Consider the following 10,000-nt stretch of genomic DNA (forward strand, 5'->3'; position numbering starts at 1 on the left):
AGAGTCACAGCTCTGTGTGTGAGAGAGTCACAGCTCTGTGTGTGAGAGAGTCACATCTCTGTGTAGGAGAGAGTCACATCTCTGTGTAGGAGAGAGTCACATCTCTGTGTAGGAGAGTCACAGCTCTGTGTGAGAGAGAGTCACATCTCTGTGTGTGAGAGAGTCACATCTCTGTGTGTGAGAGAGTCACATCTCTGTGTAGGAGAGAGTCACATCTCTGTGTGTGAGAGAGTCACATCTCTGTGTGTGAGAGAGTCACATCTCTGTGTCGGAGAGAGTCACATCTCTGTGTGTGAGAGAGTCACATCTCTGTGTGTGAGAGAGTCACATCTCTGTGTAGGAGAGAGTCACATCTCTGTGTGTGAGAGAGTCACATCTCTGTGTAGGAGGGAGTCACAGCTCTGTGTGTGAGAGAGTCACATCTCTGTGTAGGAGAGAGTCACAGCTCTGTGTAAGAGAGAGTCACAGCCCTGTGTGTGAGAGAGTCACAGCTCTGTGGGAGAGAGTCATCTCTACATTACACCATATTTACTTTCATGTTGTATTTTTTTGGGAGGAGTTTTATTTGGTCCATGCCAGACACGTGCTGTGATGCTTGGTGGAACGACGGTGCGTGGAAGGTTAGCCTTGTCTGCAGAGGGAGGCGGAGGAGGAGGAGGTTCTAGTCCAGGGGCCTCATTTAAAAAAATGTACTTGAACGTCATCTTTGACTTGCACGGAAGCACATTTTTCTAAATGGACGAAAGCATTATTTATAAAACGGGCTGCGCTTGTTTAAACTTGCGTACGTACTTCCGTTTATAAAAATTCAATAGACTTGAAATTGAACGCAGGTGAATGAGCTTTGTATTTACGCCTTGTGATAGCGGCTCAATTATAGCGGCTGAATTATTCCAAGTGCTATAAATAGGCTTGATTGAGGTGTTGTGCAGCACCTTTGACGAGTTCACACGATGGTAGACAAACGAAAGAAGAAAAACTTTACTGAGGAGGAGATCGACTGTCTTTTATCAGAAATAGATGCATCAGGCAGGATGCGGCTGAAGGAGGGCTGGGATATACCCGACGCCTTTATCACGCCTCAATCTAGAATGATTACACCATACAATTATAAAGGAAGACTGAAATACAATCATAAACATCAGTTCCCTTTAAATCTTGAATTAAACAAATTTTCTTGGCTGATAACAACATCGTTAATTTTATTACGAGCCTTCGCATGAATTACAGTAGGCTGTGCGGCTCACATGCCTGTAATAACTCCGCATAACCAGTAGGTAATGTGCGTACGCAAGGTCAATACCCGACGGAGAGCTACGGTCGTTTCCACGGTCAAATTGACTCACGTTGAAATTGTATAACTACTTTGACGTGGTTTTCTATGTACGACACGGGTGAGATCAAATTTGATCCAAAGTACTTTCTATAAATGAGGCCCCAGGTTGTTGTACTTGACTGTGTGTGTGTAAGAGAGAGAGAGAGAGAGAAAGACATTGAGAGAGAGAGAGAGAAAGAACGACATTTTGAGAGAGAGAGAGAGAGAGAGAGAGAGAGAGAGAGAGAGAGAGAGAGAGAGAGAGAGGAGAATCCTCGAACGTGCACTTCAAGAGTTTAACTCTTCCTAATTAGCTTGCCATTCCAACAGATTACTCTCTCTCACACACACACACACCCACACACACACACACACACACACACACCCACACACACACACACACACACACGTGCCTCGCCTCAGTGACAGCTCTGATCACTTTCTCTTTTTTTCGCTGGAAGAGAAAATAAACAACATGTTCTATCAGTAACATCCACTTAAAGCATAATGACAGCGGCTCTTCTTAATTATCACATCAGAGGAAAACACCTGCTCATGTTAATCTGAGGAGACTGGGGTCTCTGCCGGTATGGCGGAGCGATGCAGGGGTCTGTGGGAGGGCTGTGTGTGTGTGGGTGTGTGTGTGTGCGCGTGTGTTTGTGTGTGTATGTGTGTCTGTGTGTGTGTGTGTGTCTGTACTGTTTCTATTTATGCTTGTTGTATTTGTGTGTATGTATGAGTGCGTGCGCCTGTGCCTGTGTCTGTGTGTGTGTGTGTGTGTGTGTGTGTGCGCCTGTGCCTGTGCCTGTGTGTGTGTGTGTGTGCGTGTGTGTGTGTGCCTGTGCCTGTGTGTGTGCGTGCGTGCGCGTGTGTGTGTGTGTGTGTGTGTGGTGGTAGCAGCTGAGCGCGGGGGGCCTCAGGGACAGAGGAAGCCGCCTGTCACAGGATCTCTAACTAACACATCGACGACCAGAAATAAATTATAAATAAATTATACATCTGATCAAAAAACAAATAAAGGGGTTTAGATAGTCACCAGACGTGCGGTGGGCGGGCCGGGGCTAATTGCACAAAGTCACAGGGATTAAGACGTCTTTAGGTTTTTGAATTAATCAAACTTTAATGACTAGGTTCAAGTTCAACAGAGTGAGCGAGAGAGAGAGAACTTATTTCATTCTAATTATGTTTTATATCTTTTTTTTTCCGAGGAGTTGTTTTATATTCGGTCCGTGCCAGCAGCAGACACACGTGCTGTTGATGCTTTACTGGAACGACGGTGCGTGGAAGGTTAGCCTTGTCTGCAGAGGGAGGTGGAGGAGGAGGAGGAGGAGGAGGAGGAGGTGGAGGAGGAGGAGGAGGAGGAGGAGGAGGTGGAGGAGGAGGAGGTGGGGGTGGAGGAGGAGGTGGAGGTGGAGGTGGAGAGGGAGGAGGAAGAGGGAGGTGGAGGAGGAGGTAGGGGTGGAGGAGGTGGGGGTGGAGGAGGAGGAAGAGGTGGAGGAGGAAGAAGTGGAGGAGGAGGAGGAAGAGGTGGAGGTGGAGGAGGAGGAGGAAGAGGTGGAGGTGGAGGAGGAAGAGGGAGGTGGAGGTGGAGGAGGAGGAAGAGGTGGGGGTGGAGGAGGAGGTGGGGGTGGAGGAGGAGGAGGAGGAAGAGGTGGAGGTGGAGGTGGAGGACACTAGCCTCTGTATAGAAGGGTTAGCTAGCTAGCTGGTACACTAGCCTTTGTATAGAAGGGTTAGCTAGCTAGCTGGTACACTAGCCTCTATTTCGAGGGGTTAGCTAGCTGCTACCCTAGCCTATTCTCCTCTCTCTCTCCTCCTCTCCTCCTCTCCTCCTCTCCTCTCTCTCCATCTCTCCTCCTCTCCTCTCTCCCTCTGTATAGAGAGGGGAGCTAACCCGCTAACCCGCTAAGCCCAGCTCCAGCCCCAGCCATGGGAAGAGGGGCTATCTAGCTCCAAGGCCTCTCCTCTCTCCCTCTCCTCTTCTCTCCTCTCCTCTCCTCTCCTCTCCCCTCCCCTCCTCCTCCTCCTCCTCCTCTCCTCTCCTCTCCCCTCCCCCTCCTCCTCCTCCTCTCCTCTCTAGCCGGGAACACTATGAAGTGGGGTGAGCCAGAGGTGGGACAGAAGGGGGTGGAGCGATGCACAGATACAGATACAGATAACCCGCCAGATAGAGATCCAACTCTTAACTGATCCAATGGTGTTTCATCAAACTATAAAGGCTGGCTGCCTTCATAATGGCTGTAGCTGGCCTAACGCACGCACACGCACACACGCACGCACGCAGAGCCCAGAGCGGGCCATGTAGTGTGAGATGGCTGACAGAAGGGCTATGGGAGGGTTTTGGTAGCAGGGCTGGAGGATCAGAGCACTCTGTCTCTGTCTGACTGAGGTAGCCAACAGGCTGTCTGCTTTAACCACTCAACCACTAGTTACTACAACCACTAGTTACTACAGGCCAACAGGCAAGGCTGGCTTTAGACCACAGAGGAGACACGGAGAGAAGGAGAGAAGGAGAGAAGGAGAGAAGGAGAGAAGGAGACAAGGAGACAAGGAATAAGGAGGAGACAAGGAGACAGAGGTGAATAAGAGAAGACAAAAGACTCTACTCTCTCATCTCTTCTCTTCTCTCTCTATCTCTCGCCTCAGCTCGCTCCTCCTCCTCCTCTCCTCTCTCATCGCTCTTCTCTCCTACTCCTCCTTCTCTCCTCTCTCCTCTCCTCCTCTCTCCTCTCTCTCTCCTTCCTCTCCTCCTCCTCCTCTCCTCTCTCTCCTCTCCTCTTCTCTCCTCTCTCCTCTCTCCCTTCTCCTCTCTCCCTCCTCTCTGCTCTCCTTTCCTCTCCTCTCTCCTCCTCTCCTCCACTCCTCTCTCCTCTCCTCTCTCCCTCCTCTCCTCTCTCCTCTCATCTCTCCTCTCTCTCCTCTCTCCCTTCTCTCCTCTCTCCTCTCCTCCCTCCTCTCTGCTCTCCTTTCCTCTCCTCTCTCCTTTCCTCTCCTCCACTCCTCTCTTCTCTCTCTCTCTCCCTCCTCTCCTCATCCTCTCCTCTCTCCTCTCCTCTCTCCCTTCTCTCCTTTCCTCTCCTCTCTCTCTTCTCTCCTCCTCTCAGGCAAGCCACAGAATCTGTTCTGACAGAGAGACCCGACTGCTCCAAACATACAATTAGAGCAGCATACTGTCTGGAACTCAATTACAAGACCAGATTAATTGTTAATTTGTCTGTGGGCAGAGACAAACAGACACAGACAGGGCCAGGCAGGGACAGACAGACAGACAGGGAGGGACAGAGACAGAGACAGACAGACAGACAGGGACAGGCAGGGACTGCTGGACAGGCCTCTCTGCGAAAAAAACACCCTTCCCTTACATTAGACCGGCCCGACATCGGGCGTGTATAACTCCTGAGAGTTACTCACACTCTCACATCTCCCAACTCCAACTCCTGCTCCTTTGACGAGATCAGGTTTTCAGTTTCTGATGGGAGAGAGAGAGAGAGAGAGAGATAGATAGAAAGAGAGAGAGAGAGAGAGAGAGCGAGATAGATAGAAAGAGAGAGAGAGAGAGAGAGAGAGCGAGAGAGAGAGTGAGAGAGAGAGAGAGAGAGCGAGAGAGAGAGAGAGAGAGATAGATAGAAAGAGAGAGAGAGAGAGAGAGGAGCGAGAGAGAGAGAGTGAGAGAGAGAGAGAGAGGCGAGAGAGAGAGAGAGAAAAAAAAAAACACACACCAGGAGAAGTGGAACCAGCCCATTTGTTAATCAGCCCAAACAAGGATTTAATTTAATGCTTTGGCCGAGGAGGGCCGGTCTGCAGATGGCTTAAAGATGGGCTTGTGACGGGAGCCCTGGGACCAGGGGAGCTGCCACGTTCCAGCACACACACACACACACACACCACCACACACACACACACGCACACGCACACACACACGCACACACACACACACACACACAGTGGGCGCTCCAAACAGCACCAGCTCGCCTGGGCAGTCGACATCGCCAGAGACAGGAGCTCACTCTGTCCATGACCAGCTCAGCTATCTCTCTATCCTCCTCCATCCATCCTCTCTCTATCATCCCTCTGTCCATCCCTCTCTCTATCCTCCCTCCATCCCTCTCTCTATCCTCCTCCATCCCTGTCTCTATCCTCCCTCCGTCCATCCCTCTCTCTATCCTCCCTCCATCCCTCTCTCTGTTCTCCCTCCATCCCTCCCTCTGTCCTCCCTCCATCCCTCTCTATCCTCCCTCCCTCCATCCCTCTCTCTATCCTCTCTCTAATCCTCCCTCCATCCCTCTCTCTATCCTCTCTCTATCCTCCCTCCATCCCTCTCTCTATCCTCCCTCCATCCCTCTCTATCCTCCCTCCCTCCATCCCTCTCTCTATCCTCTCTCTATCCTCCCTCCATCCCTCCCTCTATCATCCCTCCATCCCTCTCTCTATCCTCCCTCTGTCCATCACTCTCTCTATCCTCCCTCCATCCCTCTCTCTATCCTCCCTCCCTCCCTCTCTCTATCCTCCCTCTCTATCATCCCTCCCTCTATCCTCCCTCCATCACTCTATCTATCCTCCCTCTCTATCATCCCTCCCTCTATCCTCCCTCCATCCCTCTATCTATCCTCCCTCCATCACGCTGTCCATGACCAGCTCAGCTATCTCTCTATCCTCCCTCCATCCCTCTCTCTATCCTCCCTCCATCCCTCTCTCTATCATCCCTCTGTCCATCCCTCTCTCTATCATCCCTCTGTCCTTCCCTCTCTCTATCCTCCCTCCATCCCTCTCATTCATCCCTCTCTCTATCCTCCCTCCATCCCTCTCTCTATCCTCCCTCCATCCCTCTCTCTATCCTCTCTCTATCCTCCCTCCATCCCTCTCTTCATCCCTCTCTCTATCCTCCCTCCATCCCTCTCTCTATCCTCCCGCCATCCCTCTCTCTATCCTCCCTCCATCCCTCTCTCTATCCTCCCTCCATCCCTCTCTCTATCCTCCCTCCATCCCTCTCTCTATCCTCCCTCCATCCCTCTCTCTATCCTCCCTCCCTCCATCCCTCTCTCTATCCTCCCTCCATCCCTCTCTCTATCCTCCCTCCATCCCTCTCTCTATCCTCCCTCCATCCCTCTCTCTATCCTCCCTCCCTCCATCCCTCTCTCTATCCTCTCTCTATCCTCCCTCCATTCCTCTCTCTATCCTCCCTCCATCCCTCTCTCTATCCTCCCTCTGTCCATCCCTCTATCTATCCTCCCTCCATCCCTCTCTCTATCCTCCCTCCATCCCTCTCTCTATCCCTCCTCCCTCTCTCTCTATCCTCCCTCTCTATCATCCTCTCTATCCTCCCTCTCTATCATCCCTCCCTCTATCCTCCCTCCATCCCTCTATCTATCCTCCCTCCATCACGCTGTCCATGACCAGCTCAGCTATCTCTCTATCCTCCCTCCATCCCTCTCTCTATCATCCCTCTGTCCATCCCTCTCTCTATCATCCCTCTGTCCATCCCTCTCTCTATCCTCCCTCCATCCCTCTCTTCATCCCTCTCTCTATCCTCCCTCCATCCCTCTCTCTATCCTCCCTCCATCCCTCTCTCTATCCTCTCTCTATCCTCCCTCCATCCCTCTCTTCATCCCTCTCTCTATCCTCCCTCCATCCCTCTCTCTATCCTCCCTCCCTCCATCCCTCTCTCTATCCTCTCTCTATCCTCCCTCCATTCCTCTCTCTATCCTCCCTCCATCCCTCTCTCTATCCTCCCTCCCTCCATCCCTCTCTCTATCCTCCCTCTGTCCATCCCTCTCTCTATCCTCCCTCCATCCCTCTCTCTATCCTCCCTCCATCCCTCTCTCTATCCTCCCTCCCTCCCTCTCTCTATCATCCCTCTGTCCATCCCTCTCTCTATCCTCCATCCATCCCTCGCTCTATCATGCCTCCATCCTCCCTCCCTCTATCCTCCCTCTGTCCATCCCTCTCTCTATCCTCCCTCCATCCCTCTCTCCATCCTCCCTCTGTCCATCCCTCCCTCCATCCTCCCTCCCTACATCCCTCGCTCTATCATCCCTCCCTCCATCCCTCTCTCCATCCTCCCCCTGTCCATCCCTCTCTCTAACATCCCTCCATCCCTCCCTTTATCCTCCCTCCATCCCTCTCTCTATCCTGCCTCTCTCTATCCTCCCTCTGTCCATCCCTGCTGCTATCGCTCTTCTGTATATCCTTCTCTCTCTCTATCATCCCTCTGTGCATCCCTCTCTCTATCCTCCCTCCATCCCTCTCTCTATCCTCTCTCTATCCTCCCTCCATCCCTCTCTCTATCCTCTCTCTATCCTCCCTCCATCCCTCCCTCTATCCTCCCTCCATCCCTCTCTCTATCCTCTCTCTATCCTCCCTCCATCCCTCTCTTCATCCCTCTCTCTATCCTCCCTCCATCCCTCTCTCTCTATCCTCCCTCCATCCCTCTCTCTATCCTCCCTCCATCCCTCTCTCTATCCTCCCTCCCTCCATCCCTCTCTCTATCCTCCCTCCATCCCTCTCTCTATCCTCCCTCCATCCCTCCCTCTATCCTCCATCCCTCTTTCTATCCTCCCTCCATCCCTCCCTCTATCCTCCATCCCTCTTTCTATCCTCCCTCTATCCCTCTCTCTATCCTCCCTCTGTCCATCCTTATCTCTATCATCCCTCTGTCCATCCCTCTCTCTATCCTCCATCCATCCCTCGCTCTATCATGCCTCCATCCTCCCTCCCTCTATCCTCCCTCTGTCCATCCCTCTCTCTATCCTCCCTCCATCCCTCTCTCCATCCTCCCTCTGTCCATCCCTCCCTCCATCCTCCCTCCCTACATCCCTCGCTCTATCATCCCTCCCTCCATCCTCCCTCTGTCCATCCTCCCTCTGTCCATCCCTCTCTCTATCATCCCTCCATCCCTCCCTTTATCCTCCCTCCATCCCTCTCTCTATCCTCCCTCTCTCTATCCTCCCTCTGTCCATCCCTGCTGCTATCGCTCTTCTGTCTATCCTTCTCTCTCTCTCTCTCCCTCTCTCTCCCTCCCTCCTTCTCTCCATCGTCCCTCTGCCTGGGCACACACACATGGAGATGTGGGCAGCAGTGGCCCTGGCCAGATGAAGAGATGGAGGGATGGATAAAGAGAGAGAGAGAGAGAGATCTCTTAGAGAGATCTGGCTGTTCTCTGCTCTGAGAGGAGAGGAGAGGAGAGGAAAAGAGAGGAGAGGACAGGAGGAGTGGGGAGGAGGAGAGGAAAAGAGAGGAGTGGAGAGGAGAGGAGAGGAAAAGAGAGGAGAGGACAGGAGAGGAGTGGAGAGGAGAGGAAAAGAGAGGGGAGGAGTCGACAGGAGAGAAGAGGAGGAGAGGAGGAGAGGAGAGGAGAGGAAAAGAGAGGAGATGAGAGAAGAGGAGAGGAGAGAGAGGAGAGGAGAGGAGAAGAGAGGTGTGGTGTGGTGGGATGTTCTCTGAACAATACAAACAGCGTCTGTGTCAACATTGTTAATATCCAGTATGTTACGCAGAACAATGAGTCACTGGAACATCTCACAAACTGTTTCAGGAAGAACATGAATAAGTTTGTTCCTTGAAACTTAATTTCATTGTAGTATGGTTCTAGTTATGTAGCATGTTATAAAGCTTCAGAAGCTGTTCAAAGTGTGAAACTAAATGCACGCTGTAAAAGTACGACTTTGTCTGTCACTCACTGGAAACACCAATCACAATGCTCCATTCTGTCTGTCACTCACTGGAAACACCAATCACAAGGCTCCATTTTGCTACAGCTGAACTGCAATAAACACGCAACTAAATGGTTTTTATATGTTTGAGAGAGCCAATTCCAATTTGAAAATGTCTTGCCTCGTTTATTATTAGTACTACGGTAAACCTTGGGTGACTGGCTCACTGGTTTACCTGTTGTGTGTGATAATGAAAGGCTAGTCAGTTAGCCTAGCGTCAGTTAGCCTAGTGTCAGTCAGTCAGTCTAGCGTCAGTTAGTCTAGCATCAGTTAGTCTAGTGTAAGTTAGTCTAGTGTCAGTTAGTCTAGTGTCAGTTAGTCTAGTGTCAGTTAGTCTAGTGTCAGTTAGCCTAGCGTCAGTTAGTGTAGCATCAGTTAGCCTAGCATCAGTTAGCCTAGCATCAGAGCAGTGTCAGGGTCAGTCCTGGGGTTATTACCTAGCAGCAGAGTGTATGTTTGAGGCTAAAGCAACACACACACACACACACACACACACACACACGGACGCACACACACACACACACACACAAAGGGACGCAGACACACACACGCACGCAGACTTAAAGGCGTTGATCTCCTTACAGAGATGAAGGTCATGTCACCAGTTAAGACTCCCAGAGAAGGGCAACGTCCAGACACAACAGCCTGGACAGGAGGGTGTGTGTGCGTGTGTGTGTGTGTGTGTGTGTGTGTGTGTGTGTGTGTGTGTGTGGAAGGTGTCTCAGACATCTTAGGTGGAATCCTAGTCTGTCTCACACATAGATTCACAATGGGTGAATGAGAGGCCGTTGGAAAGCGCTTTGGATAAAGGCGCTATATAAGTCAGTCCATTTACCATTTTCCACACTGTCTCACACTGTCTTACAATCCCAGCCCCAGCCCAGCCCTACACCCCAGCCCTACACCCCAGCCCGACACCCAAGCCCGACACCCCAGCCCTACACCCCAACCCGACACCCCAGCCCTACACCCCAGC

Source organism: Nansenia antarctica (assembly GCF_963989245.1).
Source record: "Nansenia antarctica genome assembly, chromosome: 1".
NCBI classification, from domain to species: domain Eukaryota; kingdom Metazoa; phylum Chordata; class Actinopteri; order Argentiniformes; family Microstomatidae; genus Nansenia; species Nansenia antarctica.